Here is an 18,124-nt window from a genome sequence, read left to right on the forward strand (position 1 = left end):
ATTCACTGATTCAGATGGAAAATAATAGAAAAAAAATCCCAGAAAATTCCCAAAAGCAAAACTCAACTTTGCCATGTGTTAAGCACCACACCAAATCCATGCAAATGAAGTGACATGTAGGCATACCCTGCTGTAGCCTATATACAAATATAGGTTATATGCAAATACTATGCCCTTTTATGTAAGGGGCTGGAGCATCTCAGGATTTTGGTACACATGGGGGTCCTGGAATCAATTCCCCATGGATAACAAGGGATAACTGCATACTTCCCCCCTTTAATAAATGGGGATCAGAGAAATTAAGACTTCGTCTAAGCTCTTATCTCCAAATGTGTTTGTTTGTTTTTTCTTTCATTCCTCCCAGATTCCAAACAAAACATGGAGTCCCAAGAAAACCTAGGTGAACTAGGTTTCAAATGTTGATGGAAAACAAGCACAAACACAGATGAAGGGCCTTTGTCTTGGAACAATACTTGTGGGCCTGAAAGTGGTGCACATAACGTTATTCGCACAGCTGGAGCTCCTAGAAGCATCTTGGGAGTGGGTAAGGAACAATACATTTCTAATGTTTGGTAATTATCACAAAAACTATTTGCTCCTTGTTTACGCTGAAACTTCAGCACAGAGGAATGCCACTTATTTTCTGTCTCAGCACAATGTGTGTGACACATCCAGCCAGCTGCCTCACTGGACTGCGGGCCCCCTCTGAGAGTAGGGACTTGTTTATGCCTTCATTGAAGGGGCCACACAGCCATGCATCCTTCCTGCCCTGACTCCCTCTTCCAAGAATGCTTCAGGCAGCCGTCCTATGGACAGCACGGCTGCATTCTCTCTCTTGTTGTGAAATTGCAACATCATGTGTTGGGACAAGGAAGGGAGCAAGACCCCAGATACCCTTCGAAACAGCTCTGGAACCAGGCCACCGTCATTTGCCATTTCAGTATCTTTCTTTTGAAGGAAGTTAATGAGTTGGGAAGACAGAAGGGAAAGGTTGAGAGCCTAGCTTTCACACTGAATAATTCCACAACTTAACCTCTCTGAGCCTTAATTTTTTCCCCCACCCATTATATGAGAGTAAAAACAGCCGCCTCACAGGGATGTAGTAATGGTTACAATTGATTGCACACGTACTGCGAGTTAGGCACTGTGTTAAGGGCTTTTCATACAAACCTCACTCCAATAGCCTTGTGTGAGATACACTGCTATTATTCCAATCTGCGGATGAGGACACAGAAGCTCAAAGAGAATTAGTTACTTGCCCAAAGTCACACAGCTAGTAAAGGAAACTAACCAAGCCACTTGAAGCCAGACTCCGAGAACATAACCACGTCACACTCGTGGCACCTTGCACAGGGTACATGTTCAATAGATGTGAGCTAGAATTATATTGGCTTGGTATTAGTATTCAGTATTGGCTGGGACCTAAGGTCCCTTTGAGCTCTCCTTTTATTACCTGTTTGTGGTAAAATAAAACACAGATATAGAATACCACAGAAATCCCAGAAGCCCACCCATGGATTCCATCCAGTCAACCTTCCCACCAAAAGTAACCACGGTCTTGACTTTTGTGGGAGTCACTTCATCAGTTCAAGCTGCTATTTCAAAGTGTTATGAACTGGATGCCTTATAAACAACAGAAATTTATTTTTTATGGTTCTGGAGGCTGGAGATCTGAGATCAGGGTGCCAGCATGGTTGGGTTCTAGAAACGGCCGTCTTTCAGGTTGCAAACTGCTGACTTCTCCTTGTATCCTCACCTGGTGGAAAGAGGGCACAAGAGTGCCCGATGGTCCCTTTCGTAATAGCACTCATGCCATTCATGACAATTTTTCTAGCCCCTCCCACCTCTCCCTGGACCCCTTACACGCTGCCCCCTCTGGCAAAATGCCTCCCAGGTTCCGCTGCCACTCTCAGACTGGGTCATGTGTTTTCTAGTAAGTACCTGCTGCCCACGTTGGGTTCTCCAGTTCTCGGGACTATCACACACCCCATTACTTGCCTCCTTGCTCACACGTACACATTGATATCACTGGGGCAGTTGCTGATTTGTCCCCATAGATTATAATTTGAGACTCATAGGAATACTATCTAATTTTATTTTTTATTTTGTTATATATTTGCTCTGTTTGTTTTTTATGTGGAGATTGCGGTAAATTCAAAAAAATTCTGTTACCACTCTCATCTTCCAAAATTCCCTAGAACTCCTGTGATCTCCTCTGATCATAGCACCCTATCCATACCTGGCTTCTCCCTCATGCATGGAAGACCACTGAATGTGCCTACAGAAGCCTGCCTTTCTATCTCTGGGGGTAGAAACAATTGATGTGTTCTGGTAAGATTCAAGTTGTGATCAAACAATACAGTGTATGTTTAAATTAAAAAAAAATTATTACAGTAAAAAACACATTGCCATTAATCCCCCTCAAAATACTCTCCCTCACTTCACACACGTTTATTCCATAGTTCTTGCCACTTTCTGAAGCAGTTCTGGAAGTCCTCTTTCGTGAGTGTCTTAAGTTGCACTGTGGTGCCTTGATGTCCTGAATCATTTTGACTTTTGGGAAGAGCCAGAAGTCGCACGGTGCCACATCCAGTGAGTAAGGTGGATGAGGGCACACCGTATGTAATGTTTTTATTTGACAGAAATTGCCGTATACCAGAAGCGACCTCTGACACAAAGTGTTGTCATGATGGAGGATGATTTACAGCACACTTTAAAACACACCTTTTCTCAACCGTAGCTCACACCTGACTGACTGCACCAAACAAGTTGAAACTTGCCACACACTGTTACTAAGGTTCAATGTGCTGCTTCCCATATTGAAGATGCCTGCCTTTCCATTGGATGGAACTCGGCAGCAGCATTCACCATATTTTGTGATCACAGTAGAAAGGCTCTGTGTCACACGTCACTTCTGGTACAGCAATTTCTGTCAAATAAAAACATTACGGTGTGTCTTTATTCACCGGATCTGGTACCGTACAACTTCTGGCTCTTCCCAAAAGTCAAAAAGACCATGAAACATAAATGTTTTGAATCGATTCAGGACATCAGGGCAGCCACGGCAGCGCGACTAAAGACACAGAAGAGGACGTCCAGAACTGCTTCAGAAAGTGGCAAGAATGATGGGATAAGTGTGTGCAAAGCCAGGGGGAGTATTTTGAGGGAGATTAATGGCAATATGTCTTTTACTATAATAAATGTTTTATAAATTTAAACACTTACGTATTTTTTTTGTCACACCTCATAAGTCTATATTACTTCACAACAGAGCTTACCTCAACACGAGAAATTATTTTAAAACATTTAGCAATGAAGGACGCTGAGACGAGATCAAAGAATCCTGTGGTGGGAGGAAGTTGGACTGCACACTTAAAATCCCTTCCATCTAGTGTCTTGACATCCAACAGTTCAGGAAGAACTCCCACACTCCCTGCTTCTTTTAATTAATCTTATCTTGAGATTGCAGTAAGCGTCCCTGAGGGTTCGACCTCCACGCCTTTGAATTGGAGATCTCCAGAACTCACCAGAATTCTCTGCTTGCATTTTCGTCACTGTAGGCATGCAAATGCTTTTATAGAAGAAGTTCCGTTTTTGCTTGACTGTACTAGACACACTGTCCAAAGTGGTAAGCATTGCTCCTGCTGTCTGTGAACCCACGGTCTGAGTCAACAGCATGGATTGCCATGATTTTATATTTATTTCATCTCATATTCTTAAGCCACCCCAGAACAGTATTTGCTTCATGGAGAAAATTTCTCATTTGGGGGGGATGTCTGCATGAATGGAGAGACGCTTTTGTATCTTTATTGATTCTTTTTTAAAAGAAAATCTTGTGCAACCAAGAGGTTTTGTTGCTGTTCTCGTGAACACTACTTCCAGCTATATTTTGCAAAAATAAAGTCAAACCTTTTTAGAACACTGGTGTCACTAGCATTGGGGGAAGAGGGAAGGAGAAGGTCTTAGCCTTTCTCTCCCCCACCCCCTCCTGCCCATCCCTCTGCAAGAGAGAAAAGTTATCTGATGGGTCCCATTTGGGGATGCTAATTGGGTTCCAGTAACAGTGGGCAAGGTCATTCTGTGTGTACAGGGAAAGCTCTGGTCTTGAGCCTAAGCTCAATGTCGTAGTCCAATTTGTCAAAGAGTCTATACAGGGGGCTGAGGCATAAGACCAGCTAGTAATCAAATTGTAATGAGTTCCCCATTTAATGCAGACCCTGTGTGTAGGAGGGGTGGGATTTCTGAGCCCCTGCTCTGATGCTAAGAGCCCATCTAACCACACGGTTACTTCCAAGCACTCAGTTACTTTGCTGTCTGGTCATTGGGCAAAGAGTACCGCACTTTGCCACGTATAATGTGCTCCCGTGTATAATGCGCACCCATGTTTTTGGCCCAAACTTTCAAGGAAAAAAAATCTTTCGTTTTAATCTTTTAATTCAAATTTTTGTTTGTTTACATTTAGGTACTTGTTTTTTGTATTATAAAGGAATTTTAGCATTTATTTTTTTAATGTATTATGATACAAGAAATTTTATGTAACATAATTACAAAACACAAGAACAGGTATAAGGCACAAGAAATTTTATGTACCAGTAACAAACTTACAATATTTACGCATCATAGAAGGCCAAGAACTGTTTGTCGTTGCAAGTTTGTTGTAAGTTCAACAAAACCGATTATTGTATTTCAGGGTATTATTTTGCATACGGATATCGTTATTGATTTCTAGAGTGACACTTTTAACTCATAAGTATAAATAAAAGAATTGTAAATATTTACATAGATAGGGAATTAGTACTACCCATGTATAATGTGCTTCCTTATTTTTCCCTCACAAATTTGGGCAAAAAAGTGCACATTATACACAGCAAAATATGGTAAATGCGTACATAACTTGGGGTGTATGGTGTCTCTCTCCCTACAAATGCCTACTTCCCATTCACAGTGTAATTCACACAACCATCAAATTGTTGCCTGACTGAGTTTTCTTCTTAGGCACGGATAGGATCGTGTCCACTTTCTACTTCTAAAAAGCAAACCATAAGCAACACTTTGATGGTCTGTTGCCTACGAGGTCAAGTCTCATATTGCTGGCATTCAGTCATGCTCTTCCTCTGGCCCCGGCCTTTCTTTTCCAGCTTCATTTCCTGCCACTCCCCACACTGTGCTGTCGTCACTCTGAGCTGCTTATATCCCTAAGGCAGGCCTGTGTTTCATACCTTCCTGCCTCTCCTCAGGAGTCCTCGGAACCCTCCTTTCTGCTTCCAGATAATCCTTCCAAACATAAGTCACAGGTTACTTTTTCCATGAAATCGTCCCCTGGGTTCTTGTTTCCACTGCCATCCCTGGAGGGTGAGGGATGGGGTGGATTTATCCCTCTCCTCTCCTGGGAGTATCCTCCTCCTATCAGAGATTCACTCCCGTCTGTCCCCCGACCAGACTGATGCCTCCCTTCGTTAGGCTGGTGACGATGGACCATGTCTTGGGTTCCCCTGTGCTTGTCACAATGCCTAGGATATTATAAGTGCTCCACAAAAGTTTGCTCAGGGACTGAATGAATGAGTTAAGGGTGTGACCAACCTTTAGAATCAGTCAAAAAATATTTATTTGACTGTCAATTGTATGCAAAGTATCATGCCTTCACTATACAAAGCTATCCAGAAAGCGTAGACTATTAACTGGTTATTCATAATTAGTGTCTGATTATCTATACTAAGGGAGGGGAAAGAGCATAATACTTGGCATTTGAGTCTCAGTTCTGTCCCTTCCTTGCTCTGTGGCTTTTAAATCTAAATCTCAATGTCCTCATCTGTGGGGAGGAAAACCATGATAGCTTCCTTACCTGCCCTTGGGGTTAGTGTGCTGATCAAACGTGAGGTAGTGAAAGCTCTCTGAATTAACTTTCCTCACCTAGTAAGGCCTGGAGGGCATTGGACACGGACAGGTAAGTTTTGGTGAAGAAAAAGCAGTAAGCAAGGCTCCAGGTGTCAGGAGGGCAGGCAGATCTGGGCAGCATGAGGACGCTGGACAGCAGGAAAGCAATATGAGGAGAAGGGCCGCTGAGCAGGAGCGATGCCAGAGTGTGTCCACAGGGGAGGTGTGGAGAGATCAGGTCGGGGAAAGAAAGACAAGGGCAGATGCCAGCCTTCCCTTGGGAGGCAACAAGAATGTACCACCTGCCTCCAGATCCAGGGAGGATGAAATTTAACCAGACAGAAAAAGCTTCGAACAGCTCCGGGCTTTCCTTGCTGGCTTCCTGACCCCGGTTACTATTGGACATTTCTGGACAATCGCACAGGTGATGAGGTTGTTCCCTCCCTAGAGATTCAGTCCTTTCACCCCCTATTTAATTGGAACGCAAGGAGCTTCACGATTCACAAGGTTTGAGGTCAGCGCCACACTGATTAGTCACTTGCTCTTGCTGCTAGAAAGCCCCTCCAGGGGAGAAAGAAGTGTATCATCCTGGGACAGAATGTGAGCATTAATGAAATGACTGATGGAGGCAGCGGTCAGTGGTTACGCCCCACCACCCACATCCATGTACTGGACGATTACAGAACTGCTCCGCCTTCAACCAGAGCAACAAAATGGGGCCTGTCAATAAATTCATGTTTCTTAGTGACATTGTTAGTTTTGCTCTGATGCTAAAAGACAAATGTCAGGGACTTAGAATATTCTCATAGATCCCTTCCTCTTCTGCTCTATCAATAGTTTTTCATCCACCTCCTGGGAACCCAAGGGGTCTACAGGACATCTCTAGAGCCCTAAAAAATTATTCTTCAAATTTTATTTTTAAATATATATAAACAACGTGAAATTCTGTAGTAAACATACCCTGAAATGTGCTACGTACTACATTTTAGCCCTTTGAGTCTGTCATGTACATTAAGTTGTGATGTTGAGTCATACTTTCATGTGCGAATGTGTATAGATGTGGGATGAAGCTTCTCCTATTTTTTTTTTTTTTAAGAAAGAAGTTCCTGATGTTGCAAGATGAACTGCTTTTAAAACTATAAGAGTTTGCAGTGACTTATCTGTTGGAATCAGGTTTCCTTAATACTGTGTATATTAGTCAGAAATGTTGTGTTTGCAAGAGACAGAAATCCAAGTCAAACTGGCCTGCAAGACAAAAGGGAGCATAACAGGAAAGCGCAGGGTCAGGCTGGATTAAGTTCCAGCTAGGTCCAGGCTGTGGTGGTGGCATCACGTCCCAAAGCCCGCCTTCTCTTGGCAGAGCTTTCCCCTGGACTGGCTTCTTTGGTGGGGATGTCTGTGTGCCGGTGCGATAGCCCCCAGCAAGTCCAGGCCAGCACTCTTCCAGCATCAAGGCAGCAGGAAAAGCGTCCATTTCCCAGGGCTACCTAGGCCTGACTCCCAGACCCTCCTCTATACCTGGAAATGGGACCAGCTCCAGAGCCACATGACCAGAAGTGGGAGATGGGAAATAGGGGATAGGGACTGGGTAGCAAAACCACCGAAGTCCAGTCTAGTGGGCAGGCCAAACAAAGTACAGAAACACACTGGACGCCAGGGCTGCACTGCCACTATGATATCAGTCCCTGATTTCCAGCCTGAGTCCCCCCAAATGGCCTCATTGTTTTTATATATTGGTTTGATAATAAGTAAATGTACATTTGAACCTAAAAATAAAGGTATGCTAATAAAATAGCTCTTTTATCGATATATATATAGATGGTGATTTCTACATAAAGTTTGTCCAAAAAGGGTGGGTTTGATGCTTTCAAAAAAGTTGACAAGTCATCATTGTGTATACATTCATGTCCCCAGGGAGTTTGGTCTCAACAAAGGCTTCTTGGCTACCTGAGCTCATGGAAATCCTTGCCCCTTTTTTGGCTCTTGGTCTAGGAGGCCAAGGGACAAAGAGGAGGTTTGCTATCAGAAGTTCAAGTGCAGGCTTTTCCCCTAGCTGTCTGTGCGACTTTCCTTCTCTGTAAGATGAGGACAGTGATGCCTGTTGCCTATTCAGAAGGGGCAAGTAAGCCAGAAGATTTGGAGGGAAAGTTCTTTTAGGATCAGCAAAATGCTATGTGGTTACAAATTATGATCTTCCATGTTATACTATTATATCTGTTTGTTTATGTGTTTATATAAAGTTTAATTATCCAGTGTACATCTGTCTAGTCTCATTGCAGTAGATTAATTGCATTGATGGCCTCATGTCTTTACCCCTCCCTGTACCCACAACCTTTATACCAGGGAACTTTGTAGTGCCCTCCCACTGTGATTCCGGATTTGACTACGCGACTTGCTGTGGCCAATAGTATGTCAGCAGATGTGACCCAGAGGCTTGAAAAGCACTGGCACAGATGGAAGTTATGCCAGTATTTTGCTTGCTTTCTCTTGTTCCTCTACCTGCACCGTGAGAGCATGCCCACGGTCACCTGCCAGAGGAGAGCCAAGCTGACCAGTCAGTCACCCCAGTTAAGGCCACCCCAGACTAGCCAATAGTAAGTCAACCTCTAGACATGAGACTAAACCAGAAGAACTGCCCCGCTGACTCTAGGCTAAACTGCCAACTTGCAATTTGTGAGCTAAATATATGCTCACTGTTTTAAACCACCGTGGTTTCTAATGCTTCGCTCCACATCATTATTTTGGCAACAGATAAGAGTTATACTCCCTAAGTAGGAGAGCAAAAAATCTTGTCTTATGTCTTATCCATCATGACTCTGAAGCTCTCCAATTTCCCCAACCCTCTTAGGAAAAGCGAGAAAAAAGGAATTCCAAGATTTTTCTAAAGCCTTCTAACGTGCAGGTGCTCGGTGAGGCAGTTTCCATGCAGTGCTTCGTTTATTCTCCACAATCTCCTTGCGAAGTAGATCAACATTTTCTCATTTTACAGATGAAAAAACGGAGGGTCAGAGAAGTGAAGGACGTTACCTAAGATCACACTGGAAGAGTGACAGAGCTGGAGTCTCTCCCAGGTTAGTTTGTTTCTCGTGACAATTCTCTGTTTCCACTGCATTTGGCGGCTTTACATCCAATGCTTTGAAAGTCAGAACCACCCCACTTGGCCGTTTTCCAGATACCATTCTCGTTCTCCAGTGGTGTATTTGTTTATCTTGAATCATAGACCTGTCTTTCTCAGATCTTTTTTCTTCCCTCATCACACTGGAAGATGATCTATTTATTAGCATACTGGTTTGACACCTTAAAAAATCACAAATTGTCAGTTTCCTTATATTTGTTTCTAAGAAATATTGTTCGTTGTAAATAAATGGGGGGAGGGGAGTTGCTTTCCAAAGATCTTAAAAATCTAACATTTTCTTAGCCCAAATTCACTCTGGGTTTCTGGCCCAAATATTTGAGTTGCTCTCCTCTCCACACCCCAAAGAGGTTATTTTTAAGTTGCAGTTTTATCCTAAAAGCATTTTTCATGGAATGCCTTGGAAGGTCCTGCACTTTCTCTTCAGCTCGAGAACTGTCCGTCAGCCATACCCCCTTGATCTGGGAATTTATTTTGGTCTCTGCAAAAGTCACATGTTTTCTTGTGATGAAATCATCAGAATAGTTCGCTTCCAGGCCCTTGGTTATACGTCCTTTAGGAAGATTGATCTGTCTGTGATCTGCCAGAGGCAGAGACAGGGGTGCTTTCTGATGTCAGCTCACACGTGGAATGGCCATGCGCTAAGGCTGTGCGCTGCACCTTCCAAACCCCACCCATGTACCCACCTGGGTGCCCTCAATCCAAAGCCGCCTCTTTCTTCCAAGTCCAACCCATTCCCCTCTTCTCTATGATAAATGGGTTCCCTGATTCAAGGTTCATGATACTATCGCTCTTTTCTGAGTGATTAGAGTAGGAAACAATTATGAAATTATTTAGCACATACATAGGGTAGAGATGTGCTAGACTCTGCCCTCAGAGAACTTACAGCCTAGTGAAGATAGTGAAGCCACAAAGAAGTAAGATAGAATCAGGTAGTAATAATACTAAATTTTAAAATAGGATAATGGGATAGAATGAACAGTTAGGGTGGGAAGGGCTTCTTCAGATAGGGTGAGGGGAAAAGATCTGTGAGATAATGGCATTTGCATTAGAGTGACCCAAAGCACTCCTCTGAGGGAAGAGTGGCCCAGGTGAAGGATGTCACAAATACAAAGGCCCTGAGGCAGAAACAGCCTTGAGAGCCATGTGGCTAGACCAGAAAGAATGAGAGGACAGTAGAGCAGGCAAGGGTTGGAGAGGAAGGACTGGCCTACCAGCTACGCCAGGGTAAGGAGTTTGGATTTTGCTCTAAATGCAATTAAAGTATTGGAGGATTTTAAACAGAGAAGTAATGTCTGATAAATGTTTATTAAAGATCCCTTTGACTGCTGTGTCAAGACTAGAATTAACTGGAGAAATGGGAGAGAGTGATGGCTATTCCATTAGAAATAATAGAGATTTGGACAAACATGGGAGAAATATTGTCATGATTTTTTGCCAGCATTTTCCTGCATGCAATGATCTCCTTCCTCTGTATATTAAGTCTATTTACTTCTAAACTTGGACTGAATCTTGTGTTTTATTCACTTACAAACCCAAACTGGAATAGAACCTGTGGTAGATACTTAGATATTTGACCAATTAACTTTGCTTGGTTTTAAAGCTAGGCATGTAAATGGGGCATCTGATCAATGTCTCAAGCTGTACGTTAAGTTTGAAATGCACCTGTGAAATCCATGGGCTTAAGCTTAAATTTTAATCTGCCACCTAATGAAACTTTCCATGCCAACCTTCTCCTAGACTCATACATACGAAAAATTCCCATGACATTAAAACCATTGTAAAACAGTGGCCTACCTACTTCCAAAAGTATGGCTACCTGGTCAAGTAAGCCTGTCTTATATAAGCCGTTGTGGTCTGGTTTCTGTACCTTGTAGCCGCTCACAATCCTAATTGATAGGTCCCTTGAACCTTGGTCAGACTTGCCTCTACCTGCTTCAGCTCTGAGAACGTCAGTGACATATGGTGGGTAGTTTCCAGGGCTCTGCCAAACACCATTTTAAGACTTTCACACATTTACAAGGCAGCAGGTGACACCTGAGAAGGCTCCAAGCATTTCCAATGCCTCCTCTTCAACTATTTCCTCACTTGTCAGATATCACATCTCACCAACAGAGCTTATTATTCAAGGTGGCTAAACTCCTCCAGGTGAAGTGAGAATATCTTGACCTTTCTCTGTGAAGCATTGCCCTTTCTGTAAACTTAAGCAGAGTTACTAATGCAGGACAAGATGCTCTACCAAGCACTTTGGTTCCTATAGATTTCTTAGATGTATTTGAACAAGCCTCTCTACCCTTGGTAGTTGGCTGGGCCAAGGAGATGTAAACCAAATGAAACCACTGGTGAACTTGTAGTTTCCTCGTAAGCCAGAAGGTTCTCTTGGAGTAAAGGACTGGTTGATTACTTAGTATAAGATTTTTAGGAACAGGATTTTAGAGCCAGAAAGGGTCCTACTAGTCATCTGGTCATTTGAAAGAAAGAAAATGGAGAGCAGAAAGTTTAATTGAGCTTTCTAAGATCATGGAACTATGTAATTTCAGCCCCAAAGCAAGACAATCTCATATGTACAAAGTATCTGTCATGTACTGGGCACTGTGGTAGGTTTTACACACACAACCTTATTTCATTCTCCCAACAATCTTGAGAAACAGATGCTAATATCACTATATTACACATGGGGAAACTGAAGCCTAGAAAGCTGAAGTCACTTGCCCAGAGTTATAAAACCTTTTGATGATGTGGTAGATTATATTATTATTTGTAGTTACTTCTATCTCCCAGTATTGGGGTATACTTCCCTACCCAATAGATGTCGGACTTGGCCATTTGACTTGCTTTAGCCAATGGAACATGAAGAAACAGGACCTAAATCATCCAAGAAAAAAAATTAAATGCAACTGCTTGGTTCAATTTGGTTTTTTGCTCCTGTGCCTTCTCCCATGAGGAATCATGGCCCAATAGCTACTGTTCTGCTAACCTGAATCCTGGAATAACAAAGACTTGAGCCCTACCATTGCCTAGAGAAGAGCTATAACAACTGACCTACAGCCACTGCCACGTAACACAAGAAAGAAAGAAATGTTTTTGTAAGCCATTGAGACTTGGGCCTATATGTTATACAGCACGACCTAGTAAAAGCTGCTAAATACAATAGAGCCAGGACCCATACCCAGGCCCATCTACCTCAAAATCCGATGGTCTTTTTTCCCACATTTCTGTACATTCCAGTCTGCTTTGGCCTCAGCCAGTACATACTAATTTTTTAGACCCATGCCTTTAAGCCCACCCCTTTTTAGCACCCAAGACGTTTTCTTTTCCCATTTTCCTTAGATTCAAAATCCTGCTCATGCAGATGCCCTCCCACTAGCTCTCATCAAATAATGAACCTCCCTAGATCACAAAGAAAGAAAGGCTGTCATGACCAAACTCCTTCAACTTCTCTCCTACATTTTCAGGTTTATTGATACCTTGGCTCTTCTTTCCTTCTTGCCTCTCAGCTCCTTGGAAAAGCCGTCTTATCTTCTGTCCAAAGCTGACCTCTCATCTGTTCTTTTCTTTCTTTTTTTTTTATTATTCTTTTTATAACAGTCTTTTTTATTTATTTTTTTCAGGACTTTATTGGGGAACAGTGTGTACTTCCAGGACGTTTTTCTAAGACAAGTTGTTGTCCTTTCAATCTTAGTTGTGGAGGGTGCCGTTCAGCTTCAAGCTGTTGTCCTTTCAGTCTTAGTTGTGGAGGGCGCAGCTCAGCTCCAGGTCCAGTTGCCATTGCTAGTTGCAGGGGGCACAGCCCACCATTCCTTGTGGGAGTCGAACCGGCAACCTTGTGGTTGAGAGGATGCGCTCCAACCAACTGAGCCATCCTGGAGCTCAGCGGCAGCTCAGCTCAAGGTGCCGTGTTCAATCTTAGTTGCAGGGGGCGCTGCCCACCATCCCTTGGGGGACTTGAGTTGAACTGGCAGCCTTGTGGTTGAGAGCCCACTGGCCCATGTGGAAATCGAACTGGCAGCCTTCGGAGTTAGGAGCACAGAGCTCCAAGCGCCTGAGCCACCGGGCCGGCCCCTCATCTGTTCTCTTAATCCTTCTTCAGAATTCCACTCCAGCAATCATCTCCTCTTTCCTGTTTCTTTCATTCATTTCCTTCTCTATGTTTTTCCCTGTCAGTCTGCAAACATGCAAGTCTCCCTCTTTTTCTAAAACAAAAACCATCATTCCTGATTTTCTCTTCTTCTCAGGCTACTTTTCTGTTTCTCACCTTCCTTTGATACTAAAATCCCTCACAGAATTGACTCACTCACTAATCTTGCATATATATATATATATATATATATATATATATATATATATATATATATATATATATATATATATATATTTTTTTTTTTTTTTATCTGATAAATATATATATTATTTATCTGAAATCCAAATTTAACTAGATGCCCTGTATCTTCACTTACTAAATCTGAGAACGTTAGCAATTTGTCCCTCTCCTAATTTGATCTCCATGGCAGTTCCTTCTTCCTTGAAATCCTCTGTGGTCTCAGGACACAATTATATTTCTCTTTTTACTTCTGTGACGACTCTTTTTCTATCTCCTTGAGGGTTCTTCTATTTTAATCTGGGCCACAAGTGTTAGTGCTTTCAGGGTTATGTTTTCAGCACTCTTCTCATTCTATGTGAATTTTTCTACTCTTGTGGTTCTTATTTACGCTAACTCCCAAATATCTACGGCCAATTACAGTTTGCCTTTTGAGCACTAAATTGGCACATCTAACAATTAACTAGACATCACCACTTGGGTGTCCCCAACACTCTTAACCTCAACATACCTTGAACCACCTTAATTCCTACCTGAAAACACAGTTCTACTGTATTCTCTGTTTCAATTAAAAGCATCATCAAGCCCAGAAATGTCAAAGATTCCATTGATTCCCACCTTGTCCTGTAGGCATCTCATGAACTTGATGTCTTGTCTTTATTGGCTTCCCTCCTCCCTACACCAGTCACTGCTCTAGTTCAGCTCCTCATCGTTGCTTATTTGGACATGTGTAGCGGCTTCTCCCTGCCCATCTCCCTGCCTCCCAGTCTCGCAACCCCTCCTGGGGTTGCATACTGTGCACTGCACCAAGGCAACCCACTAGTTTCCAATCTGTCCTCTCTGCTACTTAATAATATTATATGATTGGCTCCTCTTGTTCATAGGATAAATCCAATCTCTTTAATATGATATTCAAGGCTCTTCAAAATATGACCGCACTAGATTCTTTTAATTTTACCTCCTGACGCAGCTGTTCATAAACCCTATATTACAGCCCCAGTGGATGGCTCATTATTCCTTAATCACAAACTACATATACTTCATGTGTCCTGCTCCTGTATTTCTTTTGTAAATATTGCAAGAATGTTACCATTCTCTCTACCCCAACAGCCTTACCCCTGCTGCCCTGCACACATACTTTATTTCCTGGGGAAAGTTTCACACATCCTGCAAAGACCAAGGACATGTCACCTTTTCTGTAAAAGCTCCCCTGAGTCCTTCCAAAAGGAGTTTCCCTGGATAATGCAGCACTTCAGACTTGTCGGTGAGTGAGTGAGTTTTCTAAGACAAGCTCACATGAATGAGTGCGTCTTACCTGACTCGTAAGCATAAAAGAGAATTCAGGCCTGCTAGAAACTTGATCTTAGTACTCAGGATGAGGCAAGTACCATAAAGGGTACATAGCTTCATGTCAACTACAACGGTGGTTTGGCTCTGTCCTCTGTCACCCCAAGTGGCTACGTTGAATGGACTATTCTGGCTAACTAAGCAAATGGCCCTTTTATCCCATCTAGCTCTGAGTGTGCCCCCTAAAGCTCTGAATTGGTCAAAGAAGGCAGCCACCCAAGGCATAAAACAGGGCTTGCAGGATGACAAACGTGCTCCCTTCTTGGACCAACACCTTAATGAATTAGTAATGCCCTCCTAAAGTGCTATATTAAGACAAATTCTAAAGCCACATCCAGATTTATAGAAAAGAGAGGCATGATTCATTGTTTTGGCTGCCATGGCCTGGAAAAATGAGTAGTATTTATTTCATCATTTTGCCATCTTATGAAGGGTGTTTGAATAGCTACAATTCCATTCTACAGTCACCAAAAAAGCTTCCGTGGTTATCTTTTTAATGTGAAATGCGTTTACCTGAAGTTCTAGTAGTATTTATATTTCCTTTAAATAGTATTTTCATTTATCAGAGTTTGTAGCTCTTATGAAGAATATTTAATTAGGATATTTAATTTAAAGAATACCAACAAATACTGTTTGAACGTACAGTATTAGGCAAAGAAGCATAAAACAGTCTCTGCCTTCAAGGAAATCTCTGTCTGGATAAGATGACAACCCATTAATTCATTAAAAGTTTTTTTTTTCTTCATTATGAAAGTTAAAATAACATTACAAATAAAAATGCAAACGATGTCACAATCATTGCATAGTTAACTGCCCAATGAGGACTTTGAATTAGAGTGATGGAGAGAGCATACAGGTATTTGTTACAGCCTTGATCACGCCTATCATTTGAAGAAAATGATTGGTGAGTTTGGGTCCTTGCTAGAAATATAAGATGTGAAATGCACAACACATTTCTGTGAGCCGTAACCACATTACCTCTGAGGGACAGTAAGATAATAAGATTTTAGTTTAAACAGATTACTGGCTGCTGGTAGTAATGATTGATTTAGATATTTTTTTCTCTAAAGAGTTCCCTCACTGGTTAGACTTCCTGATGTATATTTGAAGTATTTTGACCATCCAGCATGACAGTACTTCCCTTCACTTGCATATTTGAGGCATATGGGGCTCCCCACTTCTTACTCCTGGGCTAAAACTTGTGTCCCAACACCTAACACATTTCCCCAAAAATAAGACCTAGCCACACACTTAGTTAAAAATAGACATATGACCCACACCAAATAAGTTTCAATTAAAGTTAATTCAGGGACTTCTCTGCAAGGCCAAGAAGAAAGAGGCATTCACAGTTTCCCACTCACAGTTTGAACTTGAGTGGCTGTACTTGCTCTAGCTCCCTTGCCCTCACCCAAAGCCTAAGAATGAGGGCACCACACAGAGGAATGGATTGCTGAGTCCAGAAACAGGGTCCTTGTAGCATCTCTTTGTCCTGAATCCAGCTATGCCTGAAGCAAGATTCAACCTTGAACTTTTCAATTATGTAAACCAATAAGGTTCGTCTTCTGGTTTAGTCCATAGCAAACTTGTGTCATTTCTAACCAAGAGTCCTCGTGCTAAAGTCCTGAGCCTCACTTTCATATAATACCTGGTCTATAACATGTAACACACTTCACATAGAACATCTCACACGACCCCCTTTTACTTGTTCTTCCTAAGCTGACCCATCCGTCAACATTCACAGTTTCCACCACAATTTTCTGAAGTAGAATAGGGCCAGTATTATTAACCCCAGCGGAGAGAAGCATTGACTACAACCCAAAGAGGCTGAGTTACCGACATCTTCAATGGGAGTCCCCAAATTAAAACAAAAATCCCCAGCTCTTCTGATTCTTAGCACAGGTTCTCTTGCTAAATCTTCCCCTGCTCCCCAGTTTGCCCCACATGTCATTTCTGTACCTGCCAGTTCTCAGAATTGTGCTACCTAGTTGGATTCTGGTAGAATAGGAACGTCTTCCTTGCTGAAAAACCTTATAGAGGTTGATGCAAAACCAAAGAGATTTTAGTGATTAGGGTTTTTCCACCTGGAAAATTGCCTGTTAAGGGATAATTACAAACCTATGATGGGGCTTAATCTGTAATAGTGTTTGATGATGATGACGATGATTATAATGATGATGATGATGATGATGATGGTGATGATGGTGGTGATGGTGGTGATGGTGGTGATGGTGCTGATGGTGCTGAGATAATGACCACCAGATGAGGAACAACTCCAAATGGCAGCAGGCGCTAAGAAACCAAGATGCAGAGATTCATTTGCAACCAGCAGTGACCACCACTGACAACTCTGCAGCTTTCACGCTTGGCAGTCACACTTTGTGTTAAATTAAAATGTTCTCAGGCTGATGATGGAGTGTAGCATCACTGGAAATCAGACCCCCAGGTGCTGGACGCCACTGGAGTCTGGCACATAGACAGAGCCACTTGGCAGTACAATGTCCCCCTCAGGGAGGAAACTGGAAGTGAAATAAATGAATTTGACAGTGCTGCTGTTGCCAAGCATAAAACTGTTTCCCATAAGCAATTATTTGCAAGACAGCAAGAGAATTCTGTCCTCTGGAGAGGGGGTCCCCAGTGAGGAGGCTAGAACCTCAGGTGGATCTCAGGGTCTTCCCAAGTAGATCTTAGATGCCAGAATGTAGCATCCTTCAACTTCACCTCGCTGATCTCAAGAGCTGATTCACCTCTAAGCCATAGTAACCACAACCCAGCACAGACTTGCACTTCCTCTGAGGTTTGATGGGTCTCCTACAGGGAGATTTATTCAAATCCCTCTTCTGGGCCTCTTAGGAATCTTAATTCAGGACCTCTCCATTTGATTCAAGTACTCAGAAGTACCCTCCACATCTCTACCCCTCCTGAATCTTAATGGAATAATATTTATTATTCCAAAAAAAGATTGATATCCTATCATTTATAAAGATGATTTCATTATGCTTAAGTCAATTTATCATAATCAACTTCAAATTGACTATGAATGCTCATTCATTCATTCCTTTGGCACAGATTTATTCATCATCTACTGTGTGCGAAACACCAACACGTCAGAACTTAAGAGCACAAACTATGTCAGGCATGTCAGGTCCAGCATCATAGCGCAGTACCTAAGCCATGACTTGGCACATGGCAGCATTCAATAGACATTTGCTGAATAAGTTAATAAGAGAGTTAAAGAAATTTAACATTTGTAAGGCCTGTGCCTCAGGAGCTCGCAGAAAGTGCCCTGGTATGTAAAACTAAAGAAAAGGATTATTACTGTAAGATCCCTCCCCACTCCAAAATTCTGTGAATCTATGTATGGCTCTATAAGTCTTGGTTAGAACACAGACATATCAAAAGGCTAAATAACAGAGCAGGAGATGTCACAAAGCACTCAATAACAAGGCCATATA

The 18,124-nt window shown here is 42.3% G+C and overlaps 1 long non-coding RNA gene across 1 annotated transcript in view; it reads left to right on the forward strand.

Moving 5' to 3' along the window:
• The first annotated feature begins 364 nt into the window (after nt 1-364).
• Nucleotides 365-18,124, forward strand: part of LOC148758295 (uncharacterized) — a 61,519-nt gene continuing 43,759 nt past the window's right edge. The window contains exons 1-2 of the long non-coding RNA XR_016021445.1: nt 365-544; nt 8,864-8,945. This is a non-coding gene — a long non-coding RNA (uncharacterized LOC148758295). The remainder of the gene's footprint in view (nt 545-8,863; nt 8,946-18,124) is intronic.

Source organism: Rhinolophus sinicus, chromosome 5, assembly GCF_057876585.1.
Source record: "Rhinolophus sinicus isolate RSI-liver-muscle chromosome 5, RSI-T2T, whole genome shotgun sequence".
NCBI classification, from domain to species: Eukaryota; Metazoa; Chordata; class Mammalia; order Chiroptera; family Rhinolophidae; genus Rhinolophus; species Rhinolophus sinicus.